Here is a 16021-nt window from a genome sequence, read left to right as displayed (position 1 = left end):
AATAACAGATACCCGGGAGTGAGTTACAGACTGGAATCTAATCGAGGGGTTCGGGGTGGTTTATATATAGAATAACAGATACCCGGGAGTGAGTTACAGACTGGAATCTAATCGAGGGGTACAGGGTGGTTTATATATAGAATAACAGATACCCGGGAGTGAGTTACAGACTGGTATCTAATCGAGGGGTTCAGGATGGTTTATATATAGAATAACAGATACCCAGGAGTGAGAATCTGATCGAGGGGTTCAGGATAGTTTATATATAGAATAACAGATACCCGGGAGTGAGTTACAGTCTGGAACCTAATCGAGGGGTTCAGGATAGTTTATATATAGAATAACCGATACCCGGGAGTGAGTTACAGACTGGAATCTAATCGAGGGGTTCAGGATGGTTTATATATAAAATAACAGATACCCAGGAGTGAGAATCTGATCGAGGGGTTCAGGATAGTTTATATATAGAATAACAGATACCCGGGAGTGAGTTACAGACTGGAATCTAATCGAGGGGTTCAGAATGGCTTATATATAGAATAACAGACACCCAGGAGTGAGTTACAGACTGGAATCTAATCGAGGCGTTCAGGATAGTTTATATACAGAATAACAGATACCCGGGAGTGAGTTACAGACTGGAATCTAATCGAGGGGTTCAGGATGGTTTATATATAGAATAACAGATACCCAGGAGTGAGTTACAGACTGGAATCTAATCGAGGGGTTCGGGGTGATTTATATATAGAATAACAGATACCCAGGAGTGAGAATCTGATCGAGGGGTTCAGGATAGTTTATATATAGAATAACAGATACCCGGGAGTGAGTTACAGTCTGGAACCTAATCGAGGGGTTCAGGATAGTTTATATATAGAATAACAGATACCCGGGAGTGAGTTACAGACTGGAATCTAATCGAGGGGTTCGGGGTGGTTTATATATAGAATAACAGATACCCGGGAGTGAGTTACAGACTGGAATCTAATCGAGGGGTACAGGGTGGTTTATATATAGAATAACAGATACCCGGGAGTGAGTTACAGACTGGTATCTAATCGAGGGGTTCAGGATGGTTTATATATAGAATAACAGATACCCAGGAGTGAGAATCTGATCGAGGGGTTCAGGATAGTTTATATATAGAATAACAGATACCCGGGAGTGAGTTACAGTCTGGAACCTAATCGAGGGGTTCAGGATAGTTTATATATAGAATAACCGATACCCGGGAGTGAGTTACAGACTGGAATCTAATCGAGGGGTTCAGGATGGTTTATATATAGAATAACAGATACCCAGGAGTGAGAATCTGATCGAGGGGTTCAGGATAGTTTATATATAGAATAACAGATACCCGGGAGTGAGTTACAGTCTGGAACCTAATCGAGGGGTTCAGGATAGTTTATATATAGAATAACAGATACCCGGGAGTGAGTTACAGACTGGAATCTAATAGAGGGGTTCAGGATAGTTTATATATAGAATAACAGATACCCGGGAGTGAGTTACAGACTGGAATATAATCGAGGGGTTCAGGATAGTTTATATATAGAATAACAGATACCCAGGAGTGAGTGACAGACTGGAATCTAATCGAGGGGTTCAGGATAGTTTATATCTAGAACTTACTCACCCTCACTCACACCCACCATTATACACACTTGCACACTCACTCACCTACTCACTCATTCTTACACACTAACTCGCTCACACACTCAAACTCACTTACACAGTCACTCTCATTGACATACTCACACGCTGATTCGCTCACTCTTAGACACACTCACCCTTGCATACACTCGCCATTTACAGATACACTGCAGTGCGATACAATGTGCAATCTAATCGAGGGGTTAGATTTAACTCATTCTTACACACTCTCTTACACACTCACTAACAACCTTACACAATCACTCACTAACACTCACTCTCTCGCACACTCACTCTCTCGCACACTCACTCTCTCGCACACTCACTCACTGGCTCACACTCACTGGCTCACACACTCACTGGCTCTCACACTCACTGGCTCTCACACTCACTGGCTCTCACACTCACTGGCTCTCACACTCACTGGCTCTCACACTCACTGGCTCTCACACTCACTGGCTCTCACACTCACTGACTCTCACACAGTCTCTTACACACTGTCACTCTGACACACTCACTCCCACACGCTAACACATACTCACTCTGCAATCTGGTAGAGAGAGAGAGAGAAATCTCAGATCAGAAACTCTGAACTCAATTTTGAAAGTGGTCATCATTTGTTGGGCTCTCCCTGTGCACAGGTTGCCGGCAGAATTCACAAAATTAACGATAGTGGGGTCAATTTTAAAATGGACCCATTGACTGTAAAGTAATCTCGATTGCCCGGAATTAAAGTCCCTTAACTTGAAGCGGGTATAATTCTGGAAGGAAGCCTGTGTTTTAGGCCGAGACACAAGTATGACGGTGAAATTAAATTCACAGGTCATTTGAATTCAGTTTGAATTCACTCACTCACACTCACACACAGACTGACTCACTCATTCACACTAACGGAGTGTGAACGAGGTTAACGGAGAGAGCGAGGGACACGGAGAGCGAGGGACACAGCGAGAGCGAGGGACACAGCGAGAGCGAGGGACACAGAGTGAGGGACACTGCAAGCGCGAGGGACACTGCAGGCGCGAGGGACACTGCAAGCGCAAGGGACACTGCAAGCGCAAGGGACACTGCAAGCGCGAGGGACACAGCGAGAGTGAGGGGGACAGAGAGAGCGAGGGACACAGCGAGAGAGAGGGGGACACAGCGAGAGAGGGACACAGCGAGAGAGACAGAGAGAGGGGGACACAGAGGGACAGGGACACAGAGAGAGTGACACAGATAGAAAAAGGTACGCAGTGAAAGAGAGGGATAGAGTGAGATAGGACACAGAGAGAGACAGGGACACAGAGGGAGAGAGGGATACAGAGGGGGACAGAGAAAGGTGGGCACACAGACAGAGTGAGGGACACACAAAGAAAGAGGTACACAGCGGGTCAGGATCTGAGGTTTCGGGGACGTGAGTGGGTCAGGATGTGGGGGTTAGGAGACATGAGGGTGTGATGGTGTGAGGATGCCAGGACGTGAGGCAGTCAGGACATTGGGGTTATCAAACTGACTGTTTTCATTTAATCCAAATTGTTTCATTATAAATTCTAACCTCAGGAATTGACATCAGAGGATCCCAGTGAAAAATCCCATTGAACCCCCTTGTCTAATAAAATGATGTTGTTGCCGATGACCCTGTATTGATTCAGTGAGAAAAATCAAATTGAATCCATATTTATAGAGCAGCTCATTGAAGAAATCTGTCTGTGAACAACATGTAAAATATGAAGTGAAACTTTGCAATGAGCTTTGTTTTTGTGGCCAGCAATCTTCTCTCAAAATGGAGGCAGAAATGAAGTTGTGTTTAACTCACATTCTGTGATTTCTTGCTGCTTTGTACTCATTCTATGGAAAGCCTTCCTCGGGTGACAGACGAATAGTCATTCCAAACATGCCAGAAATTCAGAGGGAAACAAATGTCAAACAAAGACAGAAATAACGACAGGACAGAATCTGTTGCTGACTGCTGAATTTTTATTTATTTACTGCTAACCACTGTTCCACAGTGAAACCAATCACTCCTTGTAGGACAGTCCGGCAAACTCCCTATCAGCCAATTGACCCTCCGCTGCACTCCCTCTCTGGCAACTATATCCTTTCTTAGTTAGTGAGACGAAACTGGACACAATACTCCAGGTGTGGTCTCACCAAGGCCTTGTGTAACTGCAGGAAGACATCTCCACGTCTGAACTCAAATCCCTCTTGCAATGAAGGCCAACATATCATTGGCCTTCTTAACTGCTTGCTGCACCCCCCTCTCCACTTTCAGTGACTGGTGTACAAGGAGAGCCAGCTCCCTTTCTACATCCACATTCCCCAACAAATCACTGTTTAAATCAGACACTTTCCATCAGGATTTTGTTATACCAACGTGTACAAATGTCAGAAATGACTGTGCTGTGCTCACCTAAAATGGCCACCATTAAGTAATTTAAAATGGCTGACTGCTGATCGTGGATTTTGTTTTGACAATATTCCCAGACAGACAGAGAGAGAAGCAGAAACAGACAGATGGAGAAACTAATAGAAGACATTTATTGGAGATTTTGAATCTCCATCAAACATGACCAGTAAAGGTACATCATGGGGTTAGACACAGATTCCTCTACACTGTCCCTGGCAAACACTCCCAGGACAGGTACATCACGGGGTTACATACGGAGTAAAGCTCCTCTGCACTGTCCCCATCAAACACTCCCAGGACAGGTACAAAACGGTATTACATATCGAGCAGGGCTCTCTCTACACTGTTCCCATCAAACACTCCCAGGACAGGTACAGCACGGGGTCAGATACAGAGTAAAGCTCCCTCTACACTGTCCCCATCAAACACTCCCAGGACAGGCACAGCACGGGGTTAGATACAGAGTAAAGCTCTCTCTACACTGTCCCCATCAAACACTCCCAGGACAGGTACAGCACGGGGTCAGATAGCGAGCAGGGCTCTCTCTACACTATACGGTTTCCATTTTCTCACATCAGGGGCGGGGGGGTCGGAGAATCGCCGGGGGCTGGCGTGAATCCCGCCCCTGCTGGTTGCCGAAGTCTCCGGCACCGGAGATTCGGCAGGGCGGGAATCGCGCCGCGCCGGTTGGCGGGCCCCCCTGCTCGATTCTCCAGCCCGGATGGGCCGAAGTCCCGCCGCTAAAATGCCTGTCCCGCCGGCGTAAATTGAACCACCTGCCTTACCGGCGGAACAAGGCGGCACGGGCGGGCTCCGGGGTCCTAGGGTGGGGCGCGGGGCAATCTGGCCCCGGGGGGTGCCCCCACGGTGGCCTGGCCCGCGATCGGGGCCCACCGATCCGCGGGCGGGCCTGTGCCGTGGGGGCACTCTTTCCCTTCCGCCTCCGCCACGGTCTCCACCATGGCGGAGGCGGCGGAGACTCCCTCCGCTGCACAAGCGTGGGAAACTGTCAGCGGCCGCTGACGCTCCCGCGCATGCGCCGCCCGGAGATGTCATTTCCGCGCCAGCTGGCGGGGCACCAAAGGCAGTTTCTGCCAGCTGGCGGGGCGGAAATTCCTCCGGCGCCGACCTAGCCCCTCAATGTTGGGGCTCGGCCCCCAAAGATGCGGAGCATTCCGCACCTTTGGGGCGGCGCGATGCCCGTCTGATTTGCGCCGTTTTGGGCGCCAGTCGGCAGACATCGCGCCGTTTCCGGAGAATTTCGCCCCACAATTGCTTCTTTTCCAAATCCCTTTAATTCTGTGCCATCTCGTTCTTGAGCTTCTTAATAGTGGGATCCGTTTCTCCCTGCCTACTCTGTCCGGCACCCCCAAGAATTTGAACACCTCTATCAAATCTCCTCTTGGCCATTTTTCTCCGTGGAGAACAGACCCAACCTCTCCAATCTAACCTCATCACTGAAGTTTCTCATTCCTGAACCATTCTTGTGAACCTCCTCTGCACTCGCTCCAGTGTGTTCACACTCTTCCTATCATGTGGCACCCAGAACTGTCCACAATATTCCAGCTGAGGTCTAACTAGTGTCTTGTATAACTTCAGCCTTACCTCCTCGCTCTTGTACCAATGCGGAAAATACTGAGTAGGTCAGGCAGCATCTGTGGAGAGAGAAATAGAATCTTGGACATGGGCGACTGGCAGATAGACAGATAGAGAAAAGTCCACACACACAGTAACACACTTACCCTCACACAGACACCCTGCTCTAATCAGATAGAAAATGCGGCAGATCACTTCTCCATCAGTAAATGGAAGGAGATTAATTGGATTTCTCTTCAAAAATACCAGCTCATATTTAAAAAGAATGGGTGGGTGGGAGGGTTGGTGCTTCCCAATCTTTTGTATTGTTATTGGGCGGTGAATTTGGAGAAGATTGGGCAATGGTGGGGAGAGGAAGAAGTGGAATGGGTACAGGTGGTGGAAGCATCGTGTAAAGGGGCTAGTTTGCAGACTTCCGCTGCGGCTCCACTCCCATTTCCCCCGGGGAGGTTTACACAAAGCCCGGTGCTGGCATCTTCCTTCAACATCTGGAGCAAGCGGAGACGCCATTTTGGTTTGGTAAACTTGACGGTGCGAGCCCCTGTTTATGGAAACCCCCGATTCACCCCGGCGGCAAGACTGGATACAATATTTAAACAGTGGCATAAAGCTGGGCTGAAACAGGTTACAGACTTGTTGTTGGAAAGTAGATTTGAAGAATTGAGGGAGAAACATAAAATGCAGAGGGAGGTGAAGTTTAATTATCTTCAATGATGAAACTTGGTGAAAAAGGAGTTGTCCACGTTCGTTTGCCTACCAGAGAACAAGGTGCTGGATAAATTGCTCCTCCCAGCTAAGTTGGTGATGGGAGAATTACTAACATTTACAGGTGGCTGATGGACAGAAAGAAAGCAGCGATTGAAGAGATGAAACAAAAGTGGAAGGAAGAGTTGGATGTGGCGTTGAATTGGGGACGATGGAGTGAGATTATACACAGGGTCAATGCGACATCTTCATGTGCTCTGATGGGCTTGATACAATTCAAGGATGTACACAGGGGCCATATGACACAGGACCGAATGAGCAGATTCTTCACAGAGGAAGAAGATAAATGTGAGAGTGTAAAGGAGGACCAGTTAACCATGTCCACATCTTCTGGTCACGTCCACAATTCGTGGGCTTCTGGCTCTCGCTATTTAAAACACAAACAAAAGTTGTGGAGGTGGAAATATTACTGGGACCACATGAGGCAATTTCTGGGGTGTCGGAAGTACCGGGACTAATAGATGGGGACGGGGCCGATGTGGTGGCCTTTGCCACATTGATCGCCCGGAGGCTAATTTTATTGGAAGGGAAGTCAGAAGATCCGCCAAAAATATCAACATGGTTGAGGGATATTGCGGAATTCCTTAAACTTGAGAAACTAAAGTTAGCCCTTTGTGGCTCAGATGGGGGTTTCTGGACGAGATGGAAGCTGTTCTTGTCTCTATTTACAGATCTGTTTGTTGCCAGTGGGGAAGGGGAGGGAAGAGGGGAAAGGTTTAATGGAAATCAAGGAATAAATGTCAAATGAGGAGAATAGTATTTTGTTTGTGTTGTGACTGACTGATTGTTTGTATGTTGTTATGTCCGTCCTCATCGGAATCAAAATATTTTCAAAAAACACAGCAACAGTGACCACACTTATTAAAAAATAGCTCACGGACTGCAAAATGTTTGAAGGTCATGAGTTAAAAGTCTTAAACTTAAACGTGGGAATGAGGGAGTTAATTCATCCTTTCCACAGGGGACGTGGGGGAATTTTCCACTATGATCACATTACTGATTGTGGAATCTTACTGTGCAATCAATATGCCTGCTGTCAGTTTGTACATGTTCAAGTAGAAAGAGAGAAAGAAATCCAACTTCAGAGACTCTGAACTTAATTTGGAAAGTGCCACCATTTTTGGGCTCTTTCTGTGCACAAGCTGCCTGCAGAATTCCCTAAATTAAAAACAAGGTGAGAGTGGAGAGTGAGGGGCGAGTGAACAGAAAGCAGTTGGGGTTATCAAACTGACCGTTTTCATTGAATCCAAATTGTTTCATTATAAATTCTAATCTCATGAACTGACATCAGTGGATTTCAGCGAAAAATCCCATTGAACCTCCTTGTCTAATAAAAAGATGTTGTTGCCGATGACCCTGTATTGATTGAGGAATAAGCTTTACATCTCACAGTGAGAAAAAATCAAACTGAATCCAAATTTATAGAGCAGCTCATTGAAGAAATCTGTCTGTGAACAACATGTAAAATATGAAGTGAAACTTTTAAAATGAGCTTTGTTTTTGTGGCCAGGAATCTTCTCTGAAGGAATCATCAAACACTCCCAGGACAGGTACAGCATGGGGTCAGATAAAGAGTTATGCTCCCTATACACAGTCACCATCAAACACTTCCAGGTCAGGTACAGCACGGGGTTAGAATCAGAGTAAAGCTCCCTATACACAGTCACCATCAAACACTCCCAGGTCAGGTACAGCACGGGGTTAGAATCAGAGTAATTCTCCCTCGACACTGTCACCATCAAACACTCCCAGGACAGGTACAGCATGGGGTTAGATACAAAGTAAAGCTCCCCCTACACTGTCCCCATCAAACACTCCCAGGACAGGTACAGCATGGGGTTAGATACAGAGTAATGCTCCTGCTACACTGTCCCCATCAAACAGTCCTAGGACAGGTACAGCACTGTGTTAGATACAGAGTAAAGCTCCCTCTACACCGTCCCCATCAAACACTCCCAGGACAGGTACAACACGGGGTTAGATACAGAGTAAAGCTCCCTCTCCACTGTCCCCATTAAACACACCAGGACAGGTACAGCATGAGGTTACATAAAGAGTAAAGCTCCCTCTGCACTGTCCCCATCAAACACTCACAGGGACAGGCACAGCACGAGGTTAGATACAGAGTAAAGCACCCTCTACACTGTCCCCATCAAACACTCCCAGGACAGGTACAGCACGGGGTTAGATACAGAGTAAAGCACCCTCTACACTGTCCCCATCAAACACTCACAGGGACAGGTACAGCACGGGGTTAGATACAGAGTAAAGCTCCCTCGATACTGTCCCCATCAAACACTCCCAGGTCAGGTACAGCACGGGGTTAGTTACAGAGTAAAGCTCCCTCTACACTGTCCCCATCAAACAGTCCCAGGTCAGGTACAACATAGGGTCAGATAAAGAGTAAAGCTCCCTCTACACTGTCCCCATCAAACACTCCTAGGATGGGTACAGCACGGGGTGATACAGAGTAAAGCTCCTTCTAGACTGTCCCCATCAAACACTCCCAAGACAGGTACAGCACAGGGTGAGATACAGAGTCAAGCTCCTTCTACACTGTCCACATCAAAAACTCCCAGGAGAGGTACAGCACGAGGTTAGATAATGAATGAAGCTCCCTCTACACTGTCCCCATTAAACATTCCCAGGACAGGTACAGCATAGGGTTAGATAAAGAGTAAAGCTCCCTCTGGACTGTCCCCATCAAACACTCCTAGGATGGGTATAGCACGGGGTGATACAGAGTAAAGCTCCCTCTACACTGTCCACATCAAAAACTCCCAGGACAGGTACAGCACGGGGTTAGATACAGAGTAAAGCTCCCTCTACATCTGTCCCCATCAAATACTCCCAGGAGAGGTACATAGGAACAGGAGTGGGCCATCCAGCTGATCGAGCCTGCCTTCGCGACTAGACCACCTTAACAATAACTAATTTTAATAATCTGATACAAAGCCCTGGATGAATTTATTTCCCAGCAGCATCAGTCGCTGTAAATGCTGCTCTACACTGTGTCAGAAATATTACTGCATTTGAGAATGTCATTGTGTATATTACCTTGTAATATATAACCGTTCTCATCCATATCTCTATTGAGAACACATTAGCTCCTTTCCCAGTGATCACTGCAGTTGACCCCGTCACTGTTTATACTGTAAGCTCTTGTCCCAGTTAATACTACATTACACCATACTGCTGTGGACACTACAATTAACCCTTTTGGAGTGCTGACTACCATGTACCCAGGGTAAGAGCCTGAGGGACTACCATGTATAATAATCTTTATTGTCACAAGTAGGCTTACATTAACACTGCAATGAAGTTACTGTGAAAAGCCCCTAGTCGCCACATTACGGCACCTGTTTGGGTACACAGAGGGAACATTCAGAATGTCCAAATTACCTAACAGCACGTCTTTCAGACTTGTGGGAGGAAACCGGAGCTCCCGGAGGAAACCCACGCAGACACAGAGAGAACGTGCCGGGAATCGAACCCGGGACCCTGGAGCTGTAAAGCCACAGTGCTACCCACTGTGCTACCGTGCCGCGTAAAAAGTCACACACACAAACTCCCACCCCACCCCAGACACACACACACACACGTGTACAGACAAACACAAACTCACACACAGACACAAACTCAAGACAGGCTGGGTCAATACATCTTTCAAATGGAGCGAGATCCATTCTCCACCTTTAACTTGGAGAGGTGTATCTGGCCTGTGTGTGACCCAAGTCACACACTGACTCTGAACATCCTCACAACAGCTTGGGGACAGACTTTTCTAAAGCACTTTTCATAACCTTTGGGTATCACAAACTGCTTCACAGGCAATGGAGCCCTTTTGAAATCTAGTCAGTGGTAATTTAGGAAAGGACCAGCGAATTTCAGAGAGACACACAGAGACAGGATGAGATTGTGCTGTACATGTTTCACAGCTGACACTGAGACACACACGAGATGTACAATATCAATTATTATTCTGAAGCATGTGATTAAATCACCCTTAAACTAAATTCCAGTGTTTCAGAGTAAAGTTTTATCTGCACTGTCCATCAAACACTCACAACCCAAATGCTGTCTGGGCTTAAATACAGAGTCAAAATCCCTCTGTTCTGTCCAAAGAATTTTTCATTCCAGACAGTTATTTTTATTTTTTGGAAAAGCAGAACTCAAATTGCACCAAATCCCAGGGTGGACTCTTGTTTATTTCAGCCCTTCACATTTAAACATGAAGTTTAAGCTCCGATTACAGGTGTCTGCTTGTCTCTGTTTGTATATTCTCTGTTATTGTTGTTTTGTCACTTGTCTGAAGTATTTGAATAATAGGCCTTGGTTAATCAATCCTTTCTCTCAGCACATGGAAGTTGTGAATCTTCAAGGCTGTCAGTCTGATATAGATAACAAAAAGCTACATCCTTTGATCAATCCATTCCCCAACCCTAAATAGCTATCACACATTTCCATAATGCAGGAATATCTCCATCAAACTTCTAATCAGTTCCCAATACTCTTGTTAACACTTGCCTGTATAACCTAAATTCCTCTGACAGATTCCGAAAGCTGCACAGAAAAATGACTGGTTATTTTAAACTTTGAAACAAAACTATTTGAACTTGTGCTTCAATCCTATTATACAGAAATGTTGTCCTGTGGGCTGACAGTTTCTCAGTAAGACTGAAACATTGAAGTACGCCTCGCACTGCACTTGACAACATTTGTGGCACTTCCAAAATCTACCATACATTGCTGTCTGTATTGTGTGAATCTAGCTGTGAAATATCTGTACAGTTTAAACTTCCACCGTTTCTGTCTTCTCATCGTTTATAAAGATCACGGTTCTATCCTTTTTAATTCTAAAGCACATCATCGAAACATTTCCCAACACTGAAACACGTCCACCAGTTCAGTCTACCGCCAAAACGATAATATCTCCCTGCATTTTGATGTTTCCAGCTATATTGCTTACAACGCTGTCTAATGTTTGGTGTCATTGGCAAACTGGGATGTGTAGCATTCTATCAAATGGTCTTAAATGGCTAATATATATGTATGGGTGTGCGCCAATGTGTGTGTACACGCATGTGTCTGTGCACGCATGTGTGTGTGTGTATGTATCTGTTGCCGTGTATGTATCAGTCAGTGTGTGCACGCGCATGTGTGTGTGTGTATCTGTGAACTTGTGTGTGTATACGCATTTAAGTCTCAAAGGAAAATATGAGCATGTGTAGGCGATTTGGCCCATCGAGTCTGCTCCACCATTCAAACAGATCCTGGCACGCACAGACGCACGCACACTCACACACACATTCCTATTGTATTATACACAGTCGATTTGTGTCTGGAACATGCTCAATGATTGAGCTTCCACAACCCTCTGGATCAGAGAATTCCAAGATTCTCCACCCTCTGAATGAAGAAATTCCTCCTCATCTCAGTCTGCAATGGTCTACCCCTGATTCTGAGCATTCATGTCAAGAGGGCGAGAATACAAGACCAGGGATGTACTTCTGAGGCTGTACAAGGCTCTGGTCAGACCCCATTTGGAGTATTGTGAGCAGTTTTAGGCCCAGTATCTAAGGAAGGATGTGCTGCCTTGGAAAGGGTCCAGAGGAGGTTCACAAGAATGTTCCCTGGAATGAAGAACTTGTCGTATGAGGAATGGTTGAGGACACTGGGTCTGTATTCGTTGGAGTTTAGAAGGATGAGGGGGTCTTATTGAAACTTACAGGATACTGCGAGGCCTGGATAGAGTGGACGTGGAGAGGATGTTTCCACTTGTAGGAAAAACTAGAATCAGAGGACACCATCTCAGACTAAAGGGACGATCCTTTAAAACAGAGATGAGGAGGAATTTCTTCAGCCAGAGGGCGGTGAATATGTGGAGCTCTTTGCCGCAGAAGGCTGTGGAGGCCAAATCACTGAGTATCTCTAAGACAGAGATAGATCGGTTCTTGATCAATAAGGGGATCAGGGGTTATGGAGAGAAGGCAGGAGAATGGGAATTAGAAAAATATCAGCCATGATTGAATGGCGGAGCAGACTCGATGGGCCGAGTGGCCTAATTCTGCTTCAATGTCTTATGGTCTTATGGTTTGAGACTGTGCCCCCTCCCCCTGGGTCTAATCTCACCAGTCAGAGAGAACATCTGACCTACATCTATCTTGTGATGCCCCGGATGAATTGTGTATGTTTCAAGATCACCTCTCATTTTTCGGGAACACAGGTACATTTTCCTCAATCTCTCCTCATCAGACAACTTCACCATCCCAGGGATTCGTCTGGTGAATCTCCGTTACACTCCTTCTGCAGCAAGTATATCCTTCCTTAGATATGGAGAACAAAATTCCACACAATGGTCCAGGTGTGTTGTGACCAAGGCTCTGTACAATTACAGCAAGTCATCTTAACCCCAATACTAATAACCCCGAGCGATGAAAGTTAACGTACCATTGGCCTTCCTGATTGCTTAATGTACCCGCACACTAGCGTTTAGTGACCCATGAATAAGGAGTTAGATACAGAGTAAAGCTCCCTCTACACTGACCCATCAAACACTCCCAGGACAGGTACAGCACGGGGTTAGATACAGAGTAAAGCTCCCTCTACACTGTCCCCATCAAACAGTCCCAGGACAGGTACAGCACGGGGTTAGATACAGAGTAATGCTCTCTCTACACTGTCCGCATCAAACACTCCCAGGACAGGTACAGCACGGGGTTAGATACAGAGTAAAGCTCCCTCTACACTGTCCCCATCAAACACTCCCAGAACAGGTACAACACGGGGTTAGATGCAGAGTAAGGTTTCCTCTACACTGTCTCCATGATCACTCCCAAGACATGGCAGAGGCAGTACAACGTGGAAATCACCATCCCTGTGTGTAGTCTGAACAGCGCTGTTGGAATGTGATACAGAGAATCATAGAATATACATTGCAGGAGTAGGCCATTTGGCCCATCGAGTCTGCACTGGCCCTCGGAGAGAGCACCCTACACAAGCCCACGCCTCCACCCTCTCCAAATAACCCCAGTAACACCACCTACGCTTTGGGCCACTCAGGGGCAATTTAGCACGGCCAACATCTCCTCTCATCCTTCCCGGCTCTAGTGAATACCGGCACAATCACAGAATCCCTACAATGCAGAAGGAGGCCATTCTGCCCATCGAATCTACACCAACCTTCTGACACAGCACCCTATGTAAGCTCAGTCACCCGCCCTATCCCAATAACTCCTTAACCTAATCTAAACAATCTTTCTTGGACACTAAGGGGTAATTTAGCAGGACCATTCCACCTAGCCTGCACATCTTTGGACTGTGGAAGGAAACCGGAGCACCCGGAGGAAACCCACGCACACACGGGGAGAAACTGCCAACTCCACATAATCAGTCACACAAGGCCGGAATTTAACCCGGGTCACTGGCACTGTGAGGCAGCAGTGCTAACCACTGTGCCACAGTCAAACCAATCTCTCCTTGAAGGACAGCCCGGTAACCTCCCTATCAGCCGAATGACCCTCCGCTGCACTCCCTCTCTGGCAACTATATCCTTTCTTAGTTAGGGAGACCGAAACTGTACGCAATACTCCTGGTGTGGTCTCACCAAGGCCTTGTGTAACTGCAGAAAGACATCTCCACTTCTGAACTCAAATCCCTCTTTCAATGAAGGCCAACATATCATTGGCCTTCTTAACTGCTTGCTGCACCCCCCTCTCCACTTTCAGTGACTGGTGTACAAGGACAGCCAGCTCCCTTTCTACATCCACATTTTTCAACAAATCATTGTTTAAATCAGACACTTTCCATCAGGATTTTGTTACACCAACGTGTACAAATGTCAGAAATGACTGTGCTGTGCTCACCTAAAATGGCCACCATTAAGTAACTTAAAATGGCTGACTGCTGATCGTGGATTTTCTGTTGACAATACTCCCACACAGACAGAGAGAGAAGCAGAAACAGACAGATGGAGAAACTAATAGATGACATTTATTTGAGATTTTGAAACCCTGTCAAACACTCCCAGGACAGGTACATCACGGGGTTAGATACAGAGTGAAGCTCCCTCTATATTGTCCCCCATCAAACAATCCCAGGACAGGTACAGTACGGGGTTAGATACAGAGAAAAGCTCCCACTACACTGTCCCCATCAAACACTCCCAGGACAGGTACAGCACGGGGTTCGATACAGAGTAAAGCTCCCTCTACACTGTCCCCATCAAACATTAGACACACAGATTGCGAGGGACACACAGATTGCGAGGGACGCAAAATGAAAATTGAAATCGCTTATTGTCACAAGTAGGCTTCAAATGAAGTTACTGTGAAAAGCCCCTAGTCGCCACATTACTGCGCCTGTTCACGGAGGCTGTTACGGGACACACAGAGAGCGAGGGACACACTGGGGGCGAGGGACGTACTGGGGGCGAGGGACGTACTGGGGGCGAGGGACGCACAGAGGGCGAGGGACGCACAGAGGGCGAGGGACGCACAGAGGGCGAGGGACGCACAGAGGGCGAGGGACGCACAGAGGGCGAGGGACGCACAGAGGGCGAGGGACGCACAGAGGGCGAGGGACGCACAGAGGGCGAGGGACGCACAGAGGGCGAGGGACGCACAGAGGGCGAGGGACGCACAGAGGGCGAGGGACGCACAGAGGGCGAGGGACGCACAGAGGGCGAGGGACGCACAGAGGGCGAGGGACGCACAGAGGGCGAGGGACGCACAGAGGGCGAGGGACGCACAGAGGGCGAGGGACGCACAGAGGGCGAGGGACGCACAGAGGGCGAGGGACGCACAGAGGGCGAGGGACGCACAGAGGGCGAGGGACGCACAGAGGGCGAGGGACGCACAGAGGGCGAGGGACCCACAGAGGGCGAGGGACCCACAGAGGGCGAGGGACCCACAGAGAGCGAGGGACCCACAGAGAGCGAGGGACCCACAGAGAGCGAGGGACCCACAGAGAGCGAGGGACCCACAGAGAGCGAGGGACCCACAGAGAGCGAGGGACCCACAGAGAGCGAGGGACCCACAGAGAGCGAGGGACCCACAGAGAGCGAGGGACCCACAGAGAGCGAGGGACCCACAGAGAGCGAGGGACCCACAGAGAGCGAGGGACCCACAGAGAGCGAGGGACCCACAGAGAGCGAGGGACCCACAGACCCACAGATCACACACACATGATCTTACATACTCACACTCACTCTTACACACTCACTCACACCCTCACTCACACTCACTATTACTCACTCATTCTTACATACGCACACACTTTTACACACACATGCTCACTCACTTTCACACATTAACTTGCTCACTCTTACACACTCACCCACACTTCCAGTCACTCACACTCATATACTAATCACTCACTCGCACACCAATCACTCACACACTAATCACTCACTCGCACACCAATCACTCTCACTCACCGACACGCTCACACGCTCATTCCCATTCACTCACAAACTCACTCTTACACACTCAGTCACTCTTATACAAACACACTGTTCACACACACTTACACACACTCACTCGTACACACTCACTCTTACAATCACACACAGTAGTTCTCACCAATTCTCACTCTTACACACACTCACTCAGTGTTATA

At 47.6% G+C, this 16021-nt stretch overlaps 1 gene segment (V, D, J or C); it reads right to left on the bottom strand.

Annotated features, from left to right (window-relative positions):
• LOC140419253 (T cell receptor alpha variable 38-2/delta variable 8-like) overlaps positions 1 to 16021 on the bottom strand; it is a 148923-nt gene that overhangs the window by 84812 nt on the left and 48090 nt on the right. The window contains exons 6-7 of the V gene segment in view: positions 5648 to 5697; positions 3452 to 3494 (exon numbers count right to left, since the gene is read on the bottom strand).

The sequence above is a fragment of the Scyliorhinus torazame genome, chromosome 5 (assembly GCF_047496885.1).
Source record: "Scyliorhinus torazame isolate Kashiwa2021f chromosome 5, sScyTor2.1, whole genome shotgun sequence".
Classification (NCBI taxonomy): domain Eukaryota; kingdom Metazoa; phylum Chordata; class Chondrichthyes; order Carcharhiniformes; family Scyliorhinidae; genus Scyliorhinus; species Scyliorhinus torazame.
Note: the sequence above shows the minus strand (reverse complement) of the source record. Positions and strands in the feature narration are given on the sequence as shown.